A 25,874-nucleotide genomic window follows, 5' to 3' on the forward strand; every position below is an offset into this window, starting at 1 on the left:
TGATTGGAATTTGTGCTCAGGTCTCCCTTGAAAAGGAGATTGAATCTCCACCCAGCCACCAGAAGAAACTAGCCTATATACTGTGTCAAATCAATTAATGATCAAACGTCGAGCGTGTGAGCGCAAAACCATCAAACGTGATATCTGCTCATGTGTCTGTTTTCGGCAAGGGTAAGCTTAACGTAGCGCTTTGTTAACAATCTTTGGGGAGTGGTGGTGTGGTGGTCAACTTAAAAAGTGACCCAGAGGAGACCGCAACATAATTTTCAGGGCTGCACCTGGTATTACCGTATATCAAAAGGGTGATAATCAAAGTCAGAGAGTACTGGATCGTCTTGTGATGAGGGGACCTTCTCGGACGCTGATTGACACGCGGCAACAAAAGAGCCGTGCCGTCCAGAAAATAAGTAGGGCTATCGCAGTGACAGGCAGCCACACTTGATACAGTGGGAGTAAAAGCCAGACTGTTGATAGCTATCATCCAACAACATCAAAGGCCTAATCTTGCCGGTTAAAATTGCCATTTCCTGTCAAATGGCCGACCTGAGATGAGGCGGGTAAAGCATGGCAAGCCCGGAAGAGTAAAGCACTGATAGCCTTTAAAGGAGTGTGGAGGAAGAACAGGGGGGAAGGGCGGGCGGGAGGGAAACACCAATGTGGCAAAGAAAATAAAAACGCTGGAGATGCGAGAGACTAGACCGCAGGCTTTTGCCACGTCGCCGCAGCCGAATCCATCCGCCACAAATGCTGCAAGGCCTCGGGGCGAGAGCAGTGTGCTGTCACGTGTGCTGCATGCTCAATAAAGTTCCTGCCAGAGCAAAAAATAAATAAAAAATGGAGAAAACCTCACAACAAAATGGCTGCCACTTTCATCTTTTCAACACAAACACCTCAGGCTCATCCTACGCAGCATTTAACAGTTGGGTATGCAATGACGGGAAGACAGTATACGTGGCTTCAGTGAGTTTTTTACGCTGGAATTGGAGGCATATTTTATTCTGTGATTGATGATGCGATGTCTTTCGTGTTTGCATAGCATGTCAATGCAAAAAATGATTCATTAAAATTCAGTAGAACAACAGGAGTGAACCAGGATCCAAACATTGCACATTATAAACTAGGTACTATCATGGCCACATAGCATATGACCTCTGTCATTCAACCACAAACAATCAGAGCCTGCCACACCTCATGAGTAGGCAATCCCATGGCTTTCCATCAGTATTTATACAGCTGCTTGCTGCCCTCTCTTTGTGTCATTGCAACTGCTCAAGCGCTCCCATCTCAACCAGTAGCAAGCCTCGTTGGACTGTACAGAAGGAACCCATAGCGGACGTGTCTCTAAGAGATCCATCCTCCACTTATATACACATATATTAATTCATGTATTAGCGCTGCTGCATCAAATTAATAGTCAAATAGTCAAAAGTCCAATAAATGTCTCTTATTCCACAATCTAGTGCTGATTGAATCACCATGAAAAACATATTGAATGAACCAGGTAGAAAGATCACTGACAACCACACAGAAAAACAATGCAGGCTAGCTGCTACCATTGGCAGCTGTTGGATGACTTTTTCGAAACAGATGTTGGAAAAAGTACTGGCACCTCTTGTTTTGTCGGTCACATATTACTGCAACAGATAGTGCTCCAGATATGCTGTAAAGCAATCACAAGTTATCCCAGAAAAAATGTTGTACCCTGGGGACAGCTCGCCTTCTCCTTCAAAAAGAAACAACCTACAATCTTATCTCAGGTGCTGCCGACGCAACCCGACTCACTGCAGATAGTTCTACCTCCCAATAACACTTCCAATGTAAAGGACAGGATCAATTATTAATTAACATACAGAAAAAGTGATGTTTTGACCAAGCAGCCTCACACCAAAAGCTCCCCAATACGTAACAAGATGGGGAAACCCACACTCAGTGGATAAGTCGCTGTCTAATTAGAAGTGCGGTTGGATGAATCAAAGTGCCAAGCTTCTAATTTTGTAGTTATAAAAGATGACCAAAATGGGATACAACCAATATGGAAACATCTTAAGATAGACTACGGAAGAGCTTGTTTACTTGTCTGGCTCTGGAAGTGTAAAGTGTTTCTGAACAGAGATAGGCATCTATATTTGTCAGCAATAACTACAGCTTAAGCAACGAAGGATGACCTACGAAACACCAAGTATGGCACAATTAAAGGACACCACTTCGGCCTTTCAATTGGCCCAGGCTTGGTGTTGTGTAGGTCGTTTTAACCCATATACTAGTCAGCACACACACATTTGGTAAGCACCATTGCTTTTCCAAATACAAAAAGTGGCTAAATGAAAAAAAACAAGTACCTTTAACAGTGATAAAAGTTGATTAAATTGATCAGTATGGTCCTTTAAAGCGCTCGTCGGTCGTTGGTACCCCTTGTACCTTGTTGAACATTTCACTTAAGAATTAAGATGGTTCCGGAAAGGTTCTCCAGCCACAAGAAGTCAGAGCACCGCACCAAGCTACCATCATTGTGTAAATACAGTATATATAACATATAACTAGTAGAACACCTTCTTATTTCAAAAAGGAAAACAATTTCCAATTTCCAGCTCATCTTCTGTCAGTCAGAGAGGCTGGCAAAGTCAAACTAAAACAAAGAAAAGTCTCTCTCTCTCTCTCTCTCTCTCTCTCTCTCTCTCTCTCTCTCTCTCTCTCTCTCTCTCTCTCTCTCTCTCTCTCTCTCTCTCTCTCTCTCTCTCTCTCTCTCTCTCTCTCTCTACATGTATATGTATGGCACACCGCCAGGCCAGGCAAGACTTATCAGCGTGCGTGGTTAATGTGAAAGCCCTCAGGAGGCCGGAAAGTAACCACGCTAGTTCGCTCATGAGGAAAAGGCACCTGCAGGGGCCTCGAGAGCACCCCACTGGTATAAGAACACTGTCCCGTTTAACTTGGACAGACAGGCGGGTGCAAGAGAAAAGCAGACGGAAGGCAGCAAACATCTGTCCAAACAAATCAACGGTAGGCAAGTGTCACAATGTATTTAGCTTCTATGGTGACCTTTAGTCAGTGATTTTGTGCGATGGTCCTATTTCTGTATCACTTTTTAGTTTTGTGGTTGTTTTGGGGTTGGAGACCGAGGAACAGTGGAATCCTGTCGCCATCTTTTGTAATTTGTTGTAGGGGTTATATTCAGGCCAGGCCACAGAAAGGTCCAACCCTTGATTCCAGCAGCCCCGGTGCTGAAACCTCGCGCATTTGCAATTTTCAATCAAATGCAAAATTCTAATGAGTCCAAAATGTGTGAGAGTTCCTCAAGGCCAGAGATGTGGAATGGTGTGAAGAGATTGTTATCGGCCCATAATGGTTTTAATGGAATCCGTAAAGCCATTCAATTTACAGCTTCAAAGTGATGGATGACTCTGACTAAGTCACACTTGGGGGTCATCTATAAAAATGTCACATGGGGAAAGAGGTGGCAAAAGGGAACGTTAAGGACCCTGTAAATCTCCCTGCTGTTTGGATGCAACAGAACTCTGCCAAGCCGGTGGTTGGCAAAAGTATTAAACCTGGTTTTGCCTAAGCTGATTCTCCATAAACGACGACATGGCTGATCCCAGATCGGACCTTTCAAGGCTGCTCCCTTTCAGTGTGACCCCCATTTGAAACACTCCGTCAAAGAACCAACTCGGTCACCTTTCAACGGCTGCAGAAAATGTGTGTTGTACCAACACAGATGAGTCAGAATCCACAAAAGCCGGCTCAATTTTGACAAGCTGCTTTGACAGGGCGGGCCCTTCCGTGATGATGAATGACCGGAAAAGCACTGATAAATGAATAATATGGATTGTTCTGTATGAATCATTATTGCTGCAACAGGCCTCAGTGACACAGGGGTAATGGTTATAGTCCAAATATGAAATTGGCGATGAATAAGTCATCAGCCCATACATAATTGAGTGGCATAATGATTTATCATGCGCTGATTTTTGTTCATGGCGAACATAAATCCAAAGTCAAGTCTCATGTCTCCAGTCGAAGTCCAAGTCCAACCCCTTCATCTCAAGTCCACCGCAAGGCTCAAGTCCACGTTACCTATTTATCAAATCAGATTTCTTGCACTTGACCATCAAGGCCCAAGTTGAAGCTCAGTCAAAAAATTTGAGTTAGATCTCAAATCAGATCAGATCATTGAGTCCACGGTTATTGTGACCTGAATGTATAGACCTTTGTAAACGACTTCCTGAGTATTTCACTCCACCGTATATTTCAAACATAAATCACGGTCATGTTAAATTACAAACTAGTATCCCCTCTCCCAGTGAAGGAATTGCAGGGGTTTGAAGCAAAATTATTACTTGATTTCTTTTTTGTTATACCTTTTTCACAACATATATAACCTCACTAATGAAGTCAGTTTTGTGAAATTTGCACTTTTGTCAGTGAGGTTTAAGATAAATATTATAATAGCATTTCTTCAATTTTGCATTTGTGTGCATGCCTCTCCGCGCCACCAGTAAGCGAAAAACGGAAGCTATGGCACAGGGGCGCAGTGCATTGCACTGCTGCCTCACAGCAAGATAGTCCTGGGTTCGATTCCTGCCTGGGGCGCTGTTGGCACTGTGCTCTGGGGGGGGGGGTTATCTCCCAAATAGGAGCTTTTTTGTGTGGAGTTTGCATGTTCTCCCCGTGCTCACATGGGGTTTCCTCCACCTAATGTCAGTAAGGATCCCCACCCAAAACATGTACACATCATCATCTGACCAGCGATGGACACTCATCACCAGGTTCCCGGGCGCCTTGACGAATGCTGCCCACTGCTCCTGGCTGCCTCCCCAGGGGAAGGACAAGCCAGGATGGGTTAAATGTAGAGGCCTCATTTCACCGGCCACCATCCAAAGCGTGTGCATGTGTGTGTGTGTGCGCATGTGTTGTAGTGTGGTGTGTTGTGTGATAATTAAAGATTCTTCTCTTCTCTCTTTTGCACTCAGCCCAGTGTGACCATTGTCCGCTACTACAGGTCAATGACTTAAGTTATTAAACTCCTCCAAACTCTTGTTGTTTTGTTGGTATGAATTCTCCCTCTCTGTCTCAATCTCTCTACTCCCTTCCATTTATTACCCCCATCCCATTTTTCTCCTCATGTTCCACATGAGTGCTTCATCCCCCCCTTTATCGTTACCACACCCATTAACCCGCCTCTTTTCCCTCCATATTCCACCTCTCTTCTCCCTCCCTGTCCAGAAGTCACCCTGATCTTAATAATGCAGTAAACTTCAAATGAAGAAGTAGTTTCAGGGAGAAGAACCACCGCTCGTACAACTCACGGAGATTATACATTGAGGGAAATTAACTGGAAAATAATTGGAAAAGTCCACACCAACAAGCTGGTAAATGGTTTGGGCCTGTTGGGCACTTGTACACATTGCGACATGTGAACTCAAAGCCATAGCTGTGTCCGGAACAGTGCACAAGCATACTATTTAGTTTGGTCCAAAACCATAGTAGACTCAAATAGTATGCCAAAAGTACCAGGATGACATAGTACATCTGGGCAAGAGGCTATCTATGCAGTGTCATCGTCAACCCGCCACGTGCTGAAGGGAAGTGGCGGAGCTACTATACACGTAACAACATCCGAGAAGCCATTGTTCCGTTTACTCATGAGTTAAGCTCTTTTGAGTCGTGTTCTTTTGAGGCATCTTTTTTGGCTTGGAAAGTTCCTTTCCACTGGGAATACACTTTCACCCATTACTTTCCCTGTCCCACATCAACAACCACACACGCTATGCAAAGCCAACGGAAAGAGGTGAAAGACCATACGCAGTCGGTCTTAAGAGGAGGCCTCCCAGGGAATGTGTGACAGTGCTTCTCTGCCTTTTTTTTTGTCACAAGTGAGTCGTGCCATCATTATGCTGCCGAGAGGTCAGAGAGGGTTACCGTACCGAACAACAGTTAAAGGCTTTTTAGGTTAGGTGCACCCTTGTCCTCCTAACCACAAACACACACACACACACACACACAAACACACCCCTGGAAGGATCCAATCCAATCCTCTGCCTCTTACTTCCATCCGGCGACAACACAAATCAAACATGACCAATAGTGACAACAGATAACAGATTTTAAAAAACAATAAACATTTGCAGCTCTCTCACACACACACAAGCACACACACACACACACCACAAACCCCACATGGTTTATTTTCCTGGGGGTGCCTCAGAAAGTCTTTCTGATCGTTGATTAATGATACTCAATTCGGGGTAAGCAGCGCTTATCTCGGGGAAATAGAGAATTTTGGTACTTTGAAGAGCGGTAAGATATCTACATTTTGGGTAGACCAGGTCCTTCAGACCGTGAAGGTCAACTGTTCGGTGGCACGGTGGCGCAGTGCATTGCACTGCTGCCTCACAGCAAGAAGGTCCTGGGTTCGATTCCCGCCTGGGGTGCTGTTGGCACCGTGCTCCGGCGGGTTATCTTCCAAAAACAGGAGCCTTTCTGTGTGGAGTTTGCATGTTCTCCCCGTGTTCACATGGGGTTTCCTCCACCTCACGTCAGTAAGGACCCCCACCAAAGACATGCACCCATCATCGTCTGACCAGCGATGGACACTTATCACCTGGTCCCCGGGCGCGTCCACGTACGCTGCCCACTGCTCCTGGCTGTGCCCCCGGAGGAAGGACAAGCCAGGATGGGTCAAAAGCAGAGGAGCCATTTCACCGGCCACCATCATGCATGTGCATGTGTGTGTGTGTGCAAGCATGTGTTGTGGAGTGTTGTGTGATGATTAAAGACTGTTTCTTCTTTCTTCTTCTGTTGTTACATCTGACTGCAATTCCCACACTCCCAAATCACCAAATGGACACGTTGGCTATTTTCAACCCAGGTCTTTTTACATTGCTTGTTCTCTTAATTTCTTACTGTGGCAGATGAGAGGGTTGGTTAATCCACGTCTGCAGAGGGTGGGGCTGGCTGGGCTGTGGCGGCGCAGATTTTCCGGGTCTGCCCAATCAGCCCAGCGATGGACACTCATCACCTGGTCCCCGGGCGCGTCCCCGTATGCTGCCCACTGCTCCTGGCTGTGCCCCCGGAGGAAGGACAAGCTAGGATGGGTTTAACGCAGAGGCCTCAATTCACCGGCCACCATCCAAAGCATGTGCATGTGTGTGTGTGTGCGTGCATGTGTTGTAGTGTGGTGTGCACTGTGACAAATAAAGATTGTTCTTCTTCTTGTTGTTGTTGTTCTTCTTCTTCAGCCTCTTGAGCGCTGATTGAACGGACCGGCTGGGAGGGTCTTCTTATATGTTGTTCTGTCTTTCAGTGGAGAGAGGCGCCGGATGTGGGAACGCCTGCGGTCCGGAGCCAACCAAAAGAAAACTAACTCTGTCATAAATTTCCAGTTTATCTTTCTGTTGTACAAGCGATACTTTCAATAACCAGCATGAATAAAATCGGCGCCCCACTCCCTCCTGAAACCCGTACCTGTGGGTAGAGACTCCCACAAGTGGCGTAGTCCGCAGGATATGGGCGGGACAGGGCGCCAGAGGAAAGGCGCGCAGGTCCAGGCCGGTCCAGCTAGAGCGCGTCCTCGCTAGCGTGTGTCCCTGGATGGTCGGAGTGAAGTGTCGTCTCAGCAGGTTGGGGGCGTTGACCGACCGGTGCTGTACATCAGCAGGAAGCTCCCAGAGCGAGAGTCAAAGCACAGCACCATGGAGAAGGACTGTCTGGCCATCAAGTGGGTGGTCGGCGCCCTCCGATACTACCTCTTGGGGCGCCTATTCACCCTCTGTTCGGACCACGCCCGCTGCAGTGGCTCCACCACATGAAGGATACCAACGCGCGGATGACATGTTGGTACCTGGCTCTGCAGCCCTGTTAGTTCAAGGTGATCCATAGCCCGGGGGCACAGATGGCCGACTGACCGATGGTCGCCGACTTCCTCTCCCGCCCCTAGGGGGGAGAGGAAGTCCAAGGGTTCCAAATTATTATGCAAATGATATTTTTCTCTGATTTTCCTCAATAGTCGTTGCAAATGACAGTCGGTATAATTTTCAAGTCATCAACCGTTAGGGTATAATTTGAATGTTATTGAACAAACCTCCAGATGATAACAGTATTTTTTTCAAAAATAAAAAAACTCAAAATGCACTGCTCCCAATTATTATGCACAACAGAGTTTCAAAACATTTTATAGGTTGTAAAGAACTGAAAATGGTCATTTGTTGAATTTGCAGCATTAGGAGATCATATTTACTGAAATCAAAAACTATTTCATTCAAAAACATCTTAACAGGCCAAGTTACATGTTAACATAGGACTCCTTTGATATCACCTTCACAATTCTTGCATCTATTGAACTTGTGAGTTTTTGGAGAGTATCTGCTTGAATTTCTTTGCAGGACGTCAGAACAGACTCCCAGAGCTGCTGTTTTGATGCAAACTACCTCCCACCCTCATACATCTTTAGCTCTAGGATGCTCCAAAGGTTCTCAATAGGGTTGAGGTCAGGGGAGGATGGGGGCCACACCATGAGTTTCTCTCCTTTTCTGCCCATAGCAGCCAATGACACTGAGGTATTCTTTGCAGCATGAGATGGTGCATTGTCATGCATGAAAATGATTTTGCTACAGAAGGCACGGTTCTTCTTTTTGTGCCATGGAAGAAAGTGGTCAGTCAGAAACTCTATATACTTGGCAGAGGTCATTTCCACACCTTCAGGGACGCTAAAGGGGCCTACCAGCTCTCTCCCCATGATTCTGGCCCAAAACATGACTCCGCCACCTCCTTGCTGACGTCGCAGCCTTGTTGGGACATGGTGGCCATCCACCAACCATCCACTACTCCATCCATCTGGACCATCCAGGGTTGCACGGCACTCAACAGGAATCAAGGCTGTTTGAAAATGAGTCATCATGTATTTCTGGGCCCACTGCAACCGTTTCTGCTTGTGAGCATTGGTTAGGGGTGGCCCAATAGTAGGTTTATGAACAACTGCAAGCCTCTGGAGGATCCTACACCTTGAGGTTCACTCCAGAGGCACCAGCAGCTTCAAATACCTGTTTGCTGCTTTGTAATGGCATTTTAGCAGCTGCTCTCTTAATCCCATGAATTTGTCTGGCAGAAATCTTCCTCATTATGCCTTTACCTGCACGAACCCGTCTGTACTCTGAATCAGCCACAACTCTTATCACAGTACGATGATCACCCTTATGTTTTCATGAAATATCTAATGTTTTCATACCTTGTCCAAGGCATTGCACCATTTGACGCTTTTCAGCAGCAGAGAGATCCTTTTTCTTTCCCATATTGCTTGAAACCTGTGGCCTGCTAAATAATGTGGAACGTCGAACTCACCTGGCAAACTAATTATCACAGGTGTCTGAGATTGATTTCAGTGATCCAAAGAGCCCTGAGACACAAAACCATTTATGAGTTTAATTGAAAAACAAAAAATGTAATGTTTATGACACTTAAATACAATTTGCATAATAATTTGGAACGCGGTGTAGCGCTGATTGGTCAGACCCGGCTGGGCAAGTCTGCGAGATGGCGGGTTTTGCTGCAGTGGTTCACTTGTGTGTGATATGTTGTTCTGTCTTTCAGTGGAGATTGGAGGCGCAGGACGCGGACACGTTGGTGGTCTGGAGCACATCCAAGAGAAAACAAACTGTCATTCATTTCCAGTTGATCTTTCTGTTGTGCCAGCGAGACTTTCTGTAACCAGCATGAATATAATGGATCCTCGCCATCTATGACTCTGTCTCCCTCCCTAAATCCATACATGTGGGTAGAGACTCCCACACTAAGGTTTCATAGTGCAGCCTCAGTGAAACACTTACTATTGAGAAACCTACCACTCTGCTGCAGCTTCTCACTGTGCTTAAATGCAGTCCAATGGGGCAAAATCTTGTTTTTTTTTTCTTAATATCTAACTAAGTATCAACTTGTCTGCAAATTGCAAAACCTATCTCCCTAAATATTTGGCATTTGGATGTATTTGCTTTAGCAACCACCATTCCAAGTATTTACTGTAAGCTGACTTTAACCACACCAAAGCCAAATTTACCTAAACGTAACCATCTTGGACCCGATCCCTACACATAAGTGTAGCCCAGGTCACTAATTTGATGTAATGAATGAACGAAAATGTAAACAGTGAGGGTATAAGCTCTGGTGGTTGAGATCTTGCTGTGCAACTGGCGGCCAATCAGTTTTTTCTGTGTTAAATGTAGTAGCGGGGTACACATCAGTCAGAGGACTGGTGCTACAAGAAAAGTCCAAGAAAAGTTTGGTTCAGCAGCTGCATTTATCCTAAAAACTTCCCAACTTGAGGTGACTTGTAGATGTCCACCAAGTCGCTGAAAACCGTTTGAATCAAAACTAAGAATGAATGAGTGAGTCACGGCGGAAGCCTCTAATGTTCATGTTAACATGAAGCTACGCCACTGATTGGTCATGAAATTCGGTTGTAATTTAGTATCTCACGTTAGCTGTTGCTACCTGTGGTCTTCTGTACGTATGTTACCCTCACATGTTTATTGAATGAGCTGTTGTTAATCACACAGCCTTAAGGGTGGAAGTAATTTCGTAGTGTTGATAGAGTGTTTTGAATACGTTGAAAGCTGCTCAATGTGTTTGGTGGCTTGTTAAACAACAACCGCTAACTGCAAGATATGCAATGCAGAGCTCAACACAGTACTTGTAATTGTTTTTTCACTTCAATAAAGTAAGGTTTACAGTATTTACATTAGCGTGAGCACTGCGGTCTAACATCTCATGTGTAAGTCACATAAACTGGACAGTATGAATGTATTTCAAAGTGGGAAAAACAAGTGTTTGATATTTGTAATATATGATTTAAGTTTATTATTTAACTTTTGTCTTGAGAATTTTTGCAGGAGAAGTTAATGGTTGTTCAAAGACAGTTATGGCCTTATTTGCTTTAGCAGGCCAGGTTGTCTGACTACGACAACGTGAGTAAAGGAACTGATGGTGAGCTATTCCAACTAATGAGCACAGAGCCTAAGGATCTGAGGATCCCATTCAGCAACAATCATCATATTCGTGCCGGTGCAGTAGGATAAACTGCAACAGAGACTCACTCCACTTATTCAAATCCACCAGTTCACATAGACAAACTTTGCCCAGCATATCCCTTCCCTAATGACTTTGACTTGGGCCCACATGACTTAAAGAACAAATGGACGAATGCATAGACTTTCCCTCTGCCGGTTACAGAAAACTGAAGATCAAGAACTGAAGATAAATTGTGTGTAGTGAAGGGGTCAGATTTGTACCTGTTTCACAGTGCTGTGTTTTCGGTATTTTGTGCAGGTTTAAATGATGGTTGCTTGGTTTTCAGGTGATGTTGGTGATTTTATTTGTGATAAAGGTAAATAACATTATAAAGAAATGAATATATCCCGATATTTATCCTGTAAAGAAAGTAGATCCAACTTACTCAGTAAACAAAGTGCACGTAACTGTAGAATATAAATCCTCTGGTTTGAGAACCATAAACTCCAGCATTGTGTGATGTGAAATTAAGTTGAAATTGAAATGGCCATACTGTATGTTTATTTTGTTTTGGTTTCTTTTGTTCTAATACAAGACACCTTTTCCTCACAATTACAGTCTCCTGAGTCTTCCTTCAATGTTGTCATCAATGTAATAACTCCTCCTTACTTGGTATCAGAATCTTGTGAACAATCTAGTACATACTTATATCTAACTATCATACTTTCTGCAAATACATACAGTAAGAAGATGTTACATTCGCATAACATTTCTTACCCTGCACCTAAACTTAACCATCTTTAACCTTATACCAACGGTTGAACTGGGACATAGCTCTGCCGGTGCCATGCCATTATTCCGACGGCCCATTATTTGAAAACCCCAATAGTCCGAAAAATGTCCCATTGGACAGAAAGCCCATTTTTCCAACAGCCCGTTGTCCCGAAAACAAAGGGCCATTGCTCCGAAACCCGCTAACCCTATCCTTAACCGCTCAACTGAAGGCCCGTGCGTGTGTCAGGCTCCTTATAGCAGTGGTTCCCAACCACTGGGCTGGGGACCAGTCCCGGCATTTTCCACCGGGCCGTGAAAAGGCGGGTGGGAATTTTTTCAGAAGCAATCCCCTCACTTGGCTCCGCGGCAGTGTGTATTTCTGGAGAAATGGGCGTTTGTTTTCGGGATAACGGGCTGTCGGACAAACAGCTTTCAGTCCGATGGGACATTTTCGGACTATTGGGGTTTCAGAATAATGGGCGGTCGGAACAATGGGCAGTCTCCGCCAGGTGATATACTTCATTACTAACATTGGACGAGTCGAAAATAACTAAAGTCAATTGTTCGCTAAGTGACAGCCAGTTTCCGCTGAGGTTAACATTTCCTATTCATATTTGATGTTCAGTGTTCAGTTTTCCATAAGCTTTCTGCACCCACCCTGTTTGGCAGTTTTTGACCGTTGAGCTTACAACTGTACAGCTTAAATACTGATTTGGCTCAAGAACAGCATTGAATAGGTGCGCACTAGCCCAGGACGGCAATTGCCCACTTGATTAGCTACAGTATTCTGCATTGAACACTGTAGGAATTCTTTATTCACAATAGTAATGAAACTTCATTCTCGCTTTATATATCACTCAACTGCAAGCAGGAGTACAAGGCTAGGACACACCCACATGCAGACATACAGAAATACACACACATAGCCATACACACACATACAGTCCACCCACACAGATCAGCCTGGTCAACCGGCACAGGTGAGGGTGTTCAGGAATTTCTGTGGGGGCCATATGTTAGCCTCTGTTAGGGAATAACATAGCCTATTTTCATTCACAGTAACAGCCTCTTCAACATGAGGTCCGCACGAATGCAGACTTTCTCGGTTTCGAGATGGCACTCCCTCCTTTTCCCCGATCCATGCCAGCTTCCCCCCCGGATGCAGCAGATGATCAGGGGATCAAATGTGTTATATAATCTACCTTTAATAAACTAAAATTCACTTCATTATTAAGGGTGATTTTAAATATTTTGTGAAAAATATGTAATATAGTATAAAATAAAACAACAAACCCAAAGCAATATAAATAATTTTGCTCCAAAGATGTGTAATTCCTTCACTGACCCATAGGGGGATGCAGACACCAGTTTGGGAACCCCTGTAGTAGATCACAGGCTGGAATGAGGAGTAGGAAGAAGAAAAAGGTTTCCCCCATTTCTGGTCCCATTCGTTCTCCTTTTCCTCCTCCATCCCCCTCTCTATCTGCCTTCCTCAAACCTCCACAGGAAAAAAAAAAAATTATTCCATTTTGAAGGCTGCTGCAGGTGACTGTTTCCAAGTCACCGTTAAGCATCCGTGCAGCAGAGGCAATTTCATAGCTAGCTAATTTGAATTTCCCAGTTCCTGTTTGATCTTCTGGCATTAGCTGTATTTTCATTAAAATCCCCCATCTGTTCAATTACAGTTTGACGCCATAAGGAAAGGGGCCAGTAGTTGGGGAGATGTGAAGCACGTGGGGGATGGAGTAGGGCGCACTAAAATAATTCATGTTTCTAGACTATTTTGAGCGAAATTATAATATATAACAATTATTATCACAAAACAATGATTACGATCATCTTCAGTTTTAGGTTGCCTCATCGGAATAAGGACTCTTTAGACCATGAGAAAGAACAAATCGCATATTTTAGTAAAACAGTCACAAGTATCTTTAAACATATCAGTGTTTTAACTTTAAAATCCTCCAGGAGAATTAGTGACTGAGTTTCCTTAACCACCATATAACATGATAAGAACCACCATGGCTCACAGAACCACCATAGATCATGCAAAGAACCACCATGGCCCATCGAACCACCATAGACCATGCAAAGAACCACCATGGCCCACGGAACCACCCTAGAACATGAAGTTGTCACGACCAGGGCTAGGAGAGACCCAAACGCATGACACGGGGGGAGAGGGGAGGCAGGCAAAGGATGTTTATTAGCCCAGACGGTGGAGCTGGCCGGGGGGGACCGGTCAGGTGGGGATGGAGCATGGCTGGTCAGGGATGATGAAGACCGGGAGGATGGGTCCAGGATCCGGGTGGAGAGACGGGGAACCAGGCTGGATGGAGAAGGACAGACAGCCTTGGTCGACGAGCAGAGACAAGCAGGTAAACCGGGTTGGCTGGAGATGGACGAACAGACTGGGTCGACGAGAGGAGACAAGCAGGTAAGGGAAAGACGAAACAACCAGACAAAAGCTAGAGACTTGAAACAAGTACTAGAAACTTGGAACTTGGAACTAGAAATGGAGCCAGCAGCTGTACAACTCGGGTAAGCTAGTTGACGGTCTGGCAAAGAATGACTGGGAAGCTGGAGACTGAATACTGTGTGGAGTGATGCAGGTCATTGATCCCAGGTGTGTGCAATTGGCTCAAGGAAGGAGCTGCAGATGAGGCAAGAGCGGCCTCTAGTGGCGCTGGGAGGCCGTGGGCCTAACAGAAGTGGTCGACCATGGCCTACGGAACTACCAAAGAGCATGAATAGAATTACCATGGCCTATGAAAGCATAGAAGCACCATGGATTGTGAATAGAACCACCATGAGCCATGAAAACATCATCGAACATGAACAGCACCACCATGGCCCATGGAAACATCGTAATACATGAATAGCACCACCGATGTCCATGAAAACACCATAGAACATGATTAGAACCACCATGGGTCGCAGAACCATCATAGACTATGAATAGAACTACTGTGGTCCCATGGAACCACCACAGAAGATTGATAGAACCCCCATCTCCTATGCAAACCATCATAGAACAATGTATATGTATGTGACAAATAACCTCTTGAATCTTGGCCCATAAACCAGCATAAAACATGAATAGAACCACTATGGGTCCAGAACCATTATAGACCATTATTAGAGCCACCATGGCCCATGAAAACACCATAGACCATGGATAGAACCAGCATGGGTCCCAGAACCATACAGCACCATGGCCCACGAATGAAGGAATCTGTGCATAACGCAGGGCCACGGTGAATGACATTGATGCAGAATCGATACAAAGCAATTCTCTCTCTCACACAGACACACACACACACACACACACACTTGAAAGGACGCATTATACGCTTCGGCGGGTGCATTATAATGCCACGCCTACTACACGACAGCTTCTGCTGTTCAGAAGGGGCGTCAGAGAGGGGGAAGCAGGGGTTTTGGGGAGGTTAACGAAGTTGCTGGCGCAGAGGAACACGCAGTATGCAGGGGACAAAACAGGAAGTGCAGTCATTCAGCTTGGAAATTGAAGCACGGCGGCAACGTTTTTGGCAAACTTTTCGCTTTAGGCCCGCGATAGACACTTGTCTACTTGCTCATAAACAGATTACATCTGAAGGGATTTTCTGTCTCTCTTTCTCTCACTCACTCTCTCTTTCTGGCTTGTACAATTCCTTTATGGAGTGGAAATTCTGCTCTACTGTTGTGACATGGCTTCGGTACAATTCACTGTAATGTGTTATCAGACTCACAGAATAGAGAGAGAGGAGAGGGAGAGAGATGAGGGGAGAGAGAGAGGAGGGGGAACGATACAAGAGCAAGATGGAGGGAGAGAAGCAGAGATGAGAGAACGAGAGACGGAGATAGATAGATAGATAGATAGATAGATAGATAGATAGATAGATAGATAGATAGATAGATAGATAGATAGATAGATAGATAGATAGACAGATAGATAGATAGATAGATAGATAGATAGATAGATAGATAGATAGATAGATAGATAGATAGACAGATAGATAGATAGATAGAGATGAGACAGAGAGAGAGAAAGAGAGAGAGAGAAATGAGAGCGTGATGGAGAGGAAGTGATAGAGGGAGAGAAATATATATGGAAAGAAGAGAGAGATAGAGAGGAAGAGAAAGAAAATCACACCATACACACCAGTAGAATCCTTTTGCAACAAAAATATGTGTGTGTGTGTGCGTGTGTGTGTATGTGTGTGTGTGTGTGTGTGTGTGTGTGTGTGAGTGTGTATGTGAGAGTGAGTGAGTGAATGAGTGAGTGAGTGAGTGAGTGTTCCGTCAATGTTGGAGAAAGAGGAATAGGATTGGTGGTGTATGAGCCATGATGGTGCAGCTTGTGTGTGTGTGTGTGTGTGTGTGTGTGTGTGTGAGGAGGCTCGTCCAATGACTCGGAAGCCAGATAACCATCAGTAATTTCAGCGCACTGGCGGATCTTTCCATTTGTTCGCTGCCTTGACCAATGGAGCGTCGGGGAAAGTGGAGAAACCAAGTGAGCCATCGGCACTGCGGAATGGAACCCCGTGGGGGGGGGGGGGGCTCAGAGAAGAGAGGCAGGGTGTGATGTCGGCGGCCATTTTGATTTCGAAAAAAAGAAGAGAAAAGTGCAGTGCGGTGTGCGTGTGTGTATGTTTGTGTGTGTGCGTGTGTGTGTGTGTGAGCGAGTGAGTGACACATACACAGAAATGATTGGCAGAGGTATTTGTTTATGTGCGTGTGTTTCTTATGTGTATTTTCAGAACATATTGCGTATCGCTTTTACAGAGAATAAAAAATGGGAACAAAAAATGTTATTAAAATAAAAATTAAAAAAAGATATATATATATATACAAATACAAATAAATAAATAAGTCATTGTAATGAAGTCAAATGTAATGTATTCACAGTGCATATTTAGTTTGACTTTGAGGGACAAAATAAAACAATTATACCAAAAAATTGGAAATTAATCAATAAAAATATTAAATTAAGAAATTAAGAAATAATTGAAACATATTAAATAAATAAACAAATAAATAAATAAGTTGTTATAATTAAGTCATATATAATGTATTTAAATGATATATTAGTTTAACTTTTAGAGAGAAAATTGAAAAATAAGATAGAAAATAAAATGAAAATGAATAAATACGTTGTAATTAAGTCATGTGTAATGTAATTCCAGTACATATTTAGTTTGACTTTTATAGAGAAAATAAAATAGAAAATAGAAAAACAAATGAATAAAAAAAAAAAGAATAAATAAATACATAAAAATATTAAATAAATAAATTAAACAATTAACATTTAACTAAAAATAACCAACACGAGGGGACATTCTCTGTTCACATTTCGACACAGCGTTCACGGCTGGCGTCATAGCAACAGCAGACGTGCAGACAGAAGAGTCTGCTCCAATTTTCTTTTCCCTTCACTGTGATTGAGCGTGCGGTTCATTCCATTGTTTTTGCTTTTTTGATGAGATTTTTCATATGTAACAATGTACAGTATGCACACAAGGTGTGAGGGAATATTTCAGATCTGTTGCTGAGTCCCTAGAGGCCCCACAATAATTCCATTCCACAAAAGCGCAATTTTACAGTTTTTTAAATTTGAAATGATCTTCTGTCAATTGCTGCCCATCTCTCCCCAGGGAGAGGGGGGAGCAGGGAGAGAGCAGAGCATGCTGTGATCTCGCGCGAAGACAGAATTGAGTACAGATCCATCATGGCGGCGCCCAGCTGCACAAACTAAAACACAGACAATCTGCTCGAACTCAGAAAAATAACAAAGCCAATTGCAAAAAAAATATATATAACAAAAAAACCACCACGCAAATCTAAAGTGGAGAACCTCAAGGATTATATTGATTATTATTATAACAAGTACGTGATTAAAGAGGACCAGGACCATAACAATCCGGTGAAGAGGAAGAAGACAGACTCAGCTACCAACACAGATGATATCATTGATTTCATGATGAACTCCCACCGCTGTTAGTGTCTTGCATGATATTAACAAGAAGCTGGGTATGCTGGACATGGTTGGTCCGCTCCTCTGAGACATTTCCGAGATCAAAGCAAGCTTTGATTTCCTGCGCCGCATGGTCGGCGAGATGCAAAAAGACAATGCGTATCAAAAAACCTCCGTGAAGCGTCTCACAACAGAGATGGAGGTTGTAAAAAAACGTTTGACTGAAGGTGCTGTACCCCATCCTGAAGGAGAACCAGCTAAAGGGTAAATGGGTATCGCTGGTTGTTGACAAACTATATATAGACGGTCTGTTATTCCGAGACTCCTCCTCCACAGCCTGGTTATTCTGACAATTCTGATATGTGAGATGTAGAAATTAACATCCAATGTCAAGATTGTAAATATTGCTCACTCTCATCATCTCACCTTCTTATTTCCTCCCTCCCTACTGCTCTCATCACTCCCACCCTCTATCCACTCTCTCCTTATATGTAAATCTGACTCTACACTGTTCTGTTTATCTTTGTCTATTTGTCATTTGTTTGTATATGCATCACTACAAACCTTCTGCAATACTAGGACAGTAAAAAAGAATGTAAAGGAGAAAAACTCAGACTTATCTATGGGAAAACATGGGCATGGTAGTGTAGCTATTACCTTTGATGCAATGTGCTGCTGCATGGGAAACTAGGAATCTGCATCCATCACCCACTAACCAACCTCAATGACACCCATTTTTTTAGTTGGAATGTGAGAGGCTTGGGCTCACCAGCTAAACCTAGCAAAATCCTAAGTCACCTCACCAGGATAAACCTCAGCTTCTTAAATTAGCCATAGCTTATATTTATATATAAGCTATGAGGCCAACCCAAATATCTTTCACAATATATTTTCAAAACTCTTAGAATTCTCTGACTCAATTATTATACTGGGAAGGGACTTCAACACAGTACGAGATCCATGTTTAGACGGTTCACAATCCAGAGATAATCACAAGCCGTGGTGTTCGTTGTACACTATAAAACAATATATGAGTGATCTTGTTCTTGGCGATTGTTTCTTCTTCTCTTTCTTCTTGTTGGAGATCAAATAATCCACACAATAGAGAATACACATAAGTGACCCACCACATATTTTAGGTACTATTGCTGCCGTTTCACATTGTTTCACGTCATGTGAAAGTGGAGAATCAGAGCTTCAAAACAAGGTGTCACTTGTGCGAATCCAGAAAATAGTTTTAAGGCTATGGCTTGTTAATGACAAGGGTGCGGCAAACTGTGTTTCTGAGCTGTACTGTACACCCTCAAAGTTTCCCTCAAAGGGCTCTTGTTTTTGGAAGCGAAGTCACCTTCCTTATTCGCGTGTAAAGCCGCTTACACTACAATAAATCAAGGTGTGTGTATAAAACACATAAGATTTAAAGGTTGAACTCCATCAAAACGGTTTCACATTGTGACTTCACATCACATGGAATATGGAGGAATGATCTTCACCTGGATGGTCGCTTTAAAGGAAACAATCGTTTGGCGTTCGCGCTGTTCAGTGTCTCAGTAAGTAAACTGTTTCAGACTGTAATCTAACGGGAATATTTAACTCCACGTTTAAAAATTTAGCTACTATTTATATATCAAACTTGGCTTTGAAAATATGTTGAGAGATTAAAAAAAAAACCACAAAGGTACACAAATATGGAAAAATCAAATTTTCCCTTTAGAAAGGTTTTTCAACTTCTTTGGCTGCTCCTAGCAATTTTAGAAATGCGCGACAATGCTGGTTTTGCTGCGGTTGGTCACACATGATTCACCCTCGACAAAAGCTTCTCTAGAGTTGACTTTTTTTGACAAGTAACTCTGTAATGTCCAAAATCACTAATCCTGAAATCCATCCGAGTGTAATCTCTGATCACAGGCCGATTAGTTTCAACCTCATAAATGAAATCAACCCAAACTCTCCTGGCAGGTGACATTTTAACACCTCACTTTTGACAGATAAAGAATTTAACCATTTATTTTCCAGGGAATGGATTTCCTTAATTGAATTGAATGACTCCAGAAATATCAACATCCTTACTCTGGGAAACGGCGGTTCACAAGAAAAAGAAAGACGAGGATGACAAAATAAACAAGAACAATGAATAAAGGACTTGCACTCCCAACAAGCCCACTCACCCACTGAGCATATCCAAAATGAGATCCGGACAATTACATCTCAACTTGGAAATATCATCCATTAAAGGACACAATTCCTCATGCAACGAACAAGAGTGAATTATTTTGAATTCAATGACAAAACAGGTAAATTTCTTGCCAATAAATTGAAACGCAATAGAGAAAAAACACTTATTACAGCCATCAAAGATCCACAGAGTCGGATAATACACACTGTGGAAGACATCAATGAAATATTCAGAGACTGTGTCCATCTATCTATATAGCATTAGATTAACCACTTACTCTAGAAGAACTCGGGAAAGTTTTCTTCTCTATGCGCAACAATAAATCACCTGGATCAGATGGCTACCCAGTGGAATTCTCTAAACACTTCTGGCCACTTGTATTCTCATTATTCATCAGAATAGTTGTGGAGATGAAGTCAATCTCCACCATGCCTCCGCACATTAATACTGTTCTCATTTCGGATTTGCTCAAACCCATAAGGACCCAACAACAGTTTTACCACTCAGTGGCGAAGACTGGATTGCAGTAACCCAGAGCCCTTTCTTCACCATCACACCAGGCAACATTAGATACCTTGGTATTGATATCTCCACCAAACTGTCAGATGTGTTTACCCTTAACTTTATTCCATTGCTCAAATCCATTGAAGAACAGCTCACTCGATGGAACAACCTACCCATCTCACTGATTTGTGGGATAGTAGCGGTGAAAATGAATATACTAACAAATAAACTATATATTTTGACCCAATAAGCAAATGGCCCCAGTCCAACCAACAGTAAATTGGTTTAATACTCTAGATTAAATAATCAATGAATTCAATTGGGAATACAAGAAACCGAGAATACAACTAGCAACTCTACAGAAAAACAAAGACGGTGGAGGCCTCGCAGCCACAAAACTCAGATACTACTATTTAGCGAACCATCTTCAATTTATAATTAAATGGTTACAACCAGAGAAAAAATTGGGCCATGGATGACGAGACATTGAACAGACAGAATTTCAGGAGTTATCAATATCTGATCTCCCATTCTTTACTGAATCAATAAGGAAACATAATTGCTTTAAAAACCCATTCATCGCAACGACTTTGTCAGCCTGGTGGAGATTCCTCAAACTCAGTGGTCACACTCTATCTCCAAACAAATTCACTCCAGTCTGGCACAACACAGATTTTCTGGTTAAAAACAGACCAATAATCTTCAGATCTTGGAAAGGACAAGGAATTACATTTTTGAAAACAATTTGCTAATATCCTTCCCAACCTTAACCTCAAGGTAAAATGTCGGTGGCCACAGTTTCCTGCAATGCCTTTAACTTCAGCAGTCTCTAAAAAATAACATCAACAACATCATCCTACAACCACCTCCGATGATTGAACATCTTACTCATATAGGTCATTAAAAAAATCCCTTTTCTAGAATATACAAACTTTCATTAAAAACAGATAACACTTTATCTTTACCTACCATGGAATGGGAAAGAGACATTGCTATTTCCACCAATATCAACCGGTGGAAGCTTATTTGCAACACCACCTTTTCTATGACCCACAATTCCTAAATGCAACTCATCCAATATAAGATTCTGCACAGAGCTCACGTCACGGAACACGAAATGTTCAAAATTGGTTTTGTGGATAAAGATGTTTGCTCTCACTGTTCCCTTAATACCAGAGCTGACTACTTTCATGCCATCTGGCTCTGCCCACATATCCAAACATTCTGGACCAACATTACCAAGAAGCTATCAACCCTTCTGGGTTACAGCATTCCAGTCTCCTTGTCTGTACTGTATGTCTCCTCGGTGACCTCTCCTCAGTTAACCCACCACTGGAACACCACCAACCCATTTTGATCACCTAAACATGTTTTTTTTTTTAAGATATATTTTTGAGCATTTTCATTCTTTACTTGATAGTGACAATGTGGGGAAAAAGGGAAGGCAGAATGGGACAGAGAATGCCATGAAGGAAATGGCCATGTGCCGGAATCGAACCCAGGCCGCTGCGGTAAGTACTCATGTATAAAAACGACTAATATGGTGGAGGTCCCCCTCGTCCCGCCAAAACAGCTCTGACCCATTGAGGCATGGACTCCACAAGACCACTGAATATGTTCTGTGATATCTGCTACCAAGCCCTGTAAGTTGTGAGGTGGGGCCCTGATGGATCGGGCTTGTTGTTCCAGCAAATCCCACAGATGCTTGATTGGATGGGACCCTAACCCCGGCCATCCACATGATGTATAAAAAAACGGGATTCATCAGACCAGGCCACCTTCTTCCTTTGCTCCATGGTCTGTTCTGATGCTCACGTGCCCATTGAAGGTGGTTTCAGAGGTGGACAGGGGTCAGCATGGGCACTCTGACTGGTCTGAGGCTAAGCAGCCCCATATGCAGCAAGCTGCGATGCACTATGTGTTCCGAGACCTTTTCATCTCAGCATTGACTTTTCCAGCAATTTGTGCTACAGTAGCTCTTCCGTGGGATCAGACCAGACGGCCGAGACTTCGCTCCCCATGTGCATCAATGAGCCCATGGGCGCCCATGACCCTGTCGCCAGTTCACCAGTTGTCCTTCCTTGGACCACTTTTGTTTGGTGCTAACCACTGCATACTGGGAACACCACACGAGACCTGCTGCTTTGGAGAGGCTCCAACCCAGTTGTCTAGCAATCACAATTTGGCCCACGAGTCGCTTAGATCCTTACACTTGCCCATTTTTCCTGCTTCCAACACAACTTCAAGAACTGAATGTTCACTTGCTCCTTAATATATCCTATCCCTTGACAGGTGCCATTGCAACAAGATGATCAATGTTATTCACTTCACCTGTCAGTGGTTTTAATGTTGTGGCTGATCGGTGTATATATACACACACACACACACAACACACACACACACACACACACACACACACACACACACACACACACAAAACCTAGAGAGTATCAAGTGGGTACCCGCATACATTAATGCATGAGTGTCCTCCCACGAGTGCATTTAGGGTTTACATGAACATTTGAGCAGGAAACCGTCTCTTCCTCACCCCCCACCACCGTGCCCCAAAAAAACTAAACAAAAAACCCTTCAATCACACACATGCATGCACACGCACGTGCGTGCCCGCCCACACACACCCACACACACACACACACACACACACACACACACACACACTCCCACCCTCGGCGTGACTCCCTGAAGCATGACAGTCAGGATGGCTTCTGTCCCCCAGGGACTTTTCATTTACTCTGAGACATAATGCCCTTCTACACACACACACACACACACACACACACACACACACACACACACACACACACACACACACACACACACACACCTCCTTATTGGCTATTATCTGGGCTGTCAGTGCCCATGTTGATACCTAATGAAGGGCCATGGTTGCCATTTCTCAGCTGACTACGGTCTCCATGGCTACAGGACAGTGGAGGGAGGGCAGGAGGGAAACACTCACACACACTTTGTTTTGTTTCATGCCTGGGTTGAATATGCAATCACTTAAAAAATATATATAAACAACATGGTATAATGGTATTTCCCCAACGTATAACATGGTCGGGGAAATCTGAGACAAAGCAATCATCCTTTTTTGTTGTGGAGAGAAATACCTTCTGGTAGGAGGAAAAACTATTAAAAATGTTGTGAATATTAAAGGGGGCCTATTATGCTTTTCTTTATTTTCCGTCATATATATGTTACAATGTCGGATGTTCGTATTAGATGTGGTCAAAGTGTCAAATAATGAAGTAAACCAATGACAAAGTAATCTCTGTGACAAAACCACTCAGGATTTTTCTACTTTTGGATTTCTTTATACGGTCATCTGCTCCATCAGGTGCATTTGTCCAAACAAAATCTACAAAAAGCATGTTTTTATTGAAGCTGTTTCTATTTATTTTATTTTATTTTACAACATTTACATTAAACAAAAAACCCGGAACTTGTGCTCAAACCACATTGGCTCAGAACTCGGGGCTTGGCCGCTCAATTTCAATTAACACACAATGAAACAGCCCGTTTTGGAAAACTATGGTATAGAGGCATGTCACAATGCCTCGAATGCATAATCTGAGTGGTATTTTCTGCAAAATAAATATAACAACATGTTTTGGGGACCTCAGAGACCTATATTAACATGTGTAAAAATGAGCATAATAGGTCCCCTTCATGGGCACCTATTATGAAGGAAAAATGAGGAATGAATAGGCCTACCATTACTCCGAATAAATACTATTGGTAAAACTGCAACAAATTTGGGATCTATTTGGTCCGACAAATGAAATTCTCAATGGTAATTCTTCCCAATGGATTTTAATTTTCATTTTAAAGTATTTCCTATATATATATAAGGAAGTAAAACTTAAAAATTAATTAGACAATCTAGATTGAAGTTTTCAAATGTTATAATAAATTAGCCATAGCATCAACTAGGAAATTCTCAGGAAGCTGAGAATGAGGGAAGGAAAGAAAGAAAGATTCTTCCATTCTCAATCATCAACACTTTTTTTGAAACAAAAATACAAACAACTTTGCCTCTTTGCATTACTTTTTTTAAATCGACAATTTACATTACGCACACACACACACACACACACACACACACACACACACACACACACACACACACACACACACACACACACACACACACACACACACACACGCACACACACACCACAGGCCTCCAGGTGCCCCACTTCCCATGTCAGTCAGTGTTTGGCTCTGATTTGTCATCACGCCGGAACTCGTAAACAGACGTGTCTTTCGCTCCGAGGACATAATTGCATTTGGGGAGGAGGGGCAGATCGCACCGGTCCACAACAATCAGTGACACTAAAACTCATTTCTGACCGGCGGGGGAGGTTTGTGACAGGTGGTCATAAGCCATCCAAAAACAGAACGGTTTGCCGACGACCTCGCGGGATGAGCTCAGTGTCGGGCCGAGCCTGGGGGTGATATGCGTGTGTGTGTGTGTGTGTGTGTGTGTGTGTGTGTGTGTGTGTGTGTGTCTGTGTGTGTGTGTGTGTGTGTGTGTGCGTGCGTAATGTCAATTGTCGATTTAAAAAAAGTAATGCAAAGAGGCAAAGTTGTTTGTTTTTTTGTTTCAAAAAAAGTGTTGATGATTGAGAATGGAAGAATCTTTCTTTCTTTCCTTCCCTCATTCTCAGCTTCCTTCCTCCCATACTTTTATTTCTCCTTCCATGCTTTATTTCTTTCCCCTTCCATCCTTTCTTTCTTCCATCCTCCATTCTTTCTTTCTTCCTTTCCTCATTCTCTTAATTATTCCGTCCTTCCTTCATTCATTGCTTCCTTCCTTCCCTCCCTCCTTCTATCCTTTCTTTCTTCCTTCCTTACTCCCTGCTCCCTGCTTTGGTACAGAGTACTACGGTTGGTTGAGCTCAATGTGTCGTTTGATTGTTTTAGGCACTTTACAAAAACGACTTAAAATTCACCTTTTAGGGTTTTTTTTCCCCCCACATACTTAGAGATACATTGGATGGAGGTAAAAAAGTAAGACAGGTGCTTTGAAATGATTTGTCGGAAAAACTAGGAAGTTCACCTGGTCTCCTCAAGTCACCTAAAACGGTCCCTCCAAATTTTCACTTAGGCGCATAATTAGGGTAAAAGTTACTCAGGAAACATTCAACATGATCAGTTATGATCAAACATGACATGTTGCAGTTTTCAAAAAAAGGAAAATGTTATTATTATACATCTTGAAATATATATAATGGAATATTCCAATTGTGTATATATATATATTTCTATAATTTAATATTCCTTTAAATGTTTTTTATGAGAATTATATAATTATATTTATATTATAATATAATTAATAATTTAAAAACACACATGCATATGGGACATATACTGTAAAACCTTCATTCATTGACGCTCAGGTGCCCATTTTAGCCACTC

The 25,874-nt window shown here is 43.0% G+C and overlaps 1 protein-coding gene across 3 annotated transcripts in view; it reads right to left on the minus strand.

Annotated features, from left to right (window-relative positions):
* nrxn3a (neurexin 3a) overlaps positions 1-25,874 on the minus strand; it is a gene marked incomplete at both ends in the record, with an annotated part of 408,293 nt that overhangs the window by 323,252 nt on the left and 59,167 nt on the right. The gene's annotated exons all lie outside the window — the stretch shown is intronic.

This window comes from Zeus faber (genome assembly GCF_960531495.2).
Source record: "Zeus faber genome assembly, chromosome: 13".
Classification (NCBI taxonomy): Eukaryota; Metazoa; Chordata; class Actinopteri; order Zeiformes; family Zeidae; genus Zeus; species Zeus faber.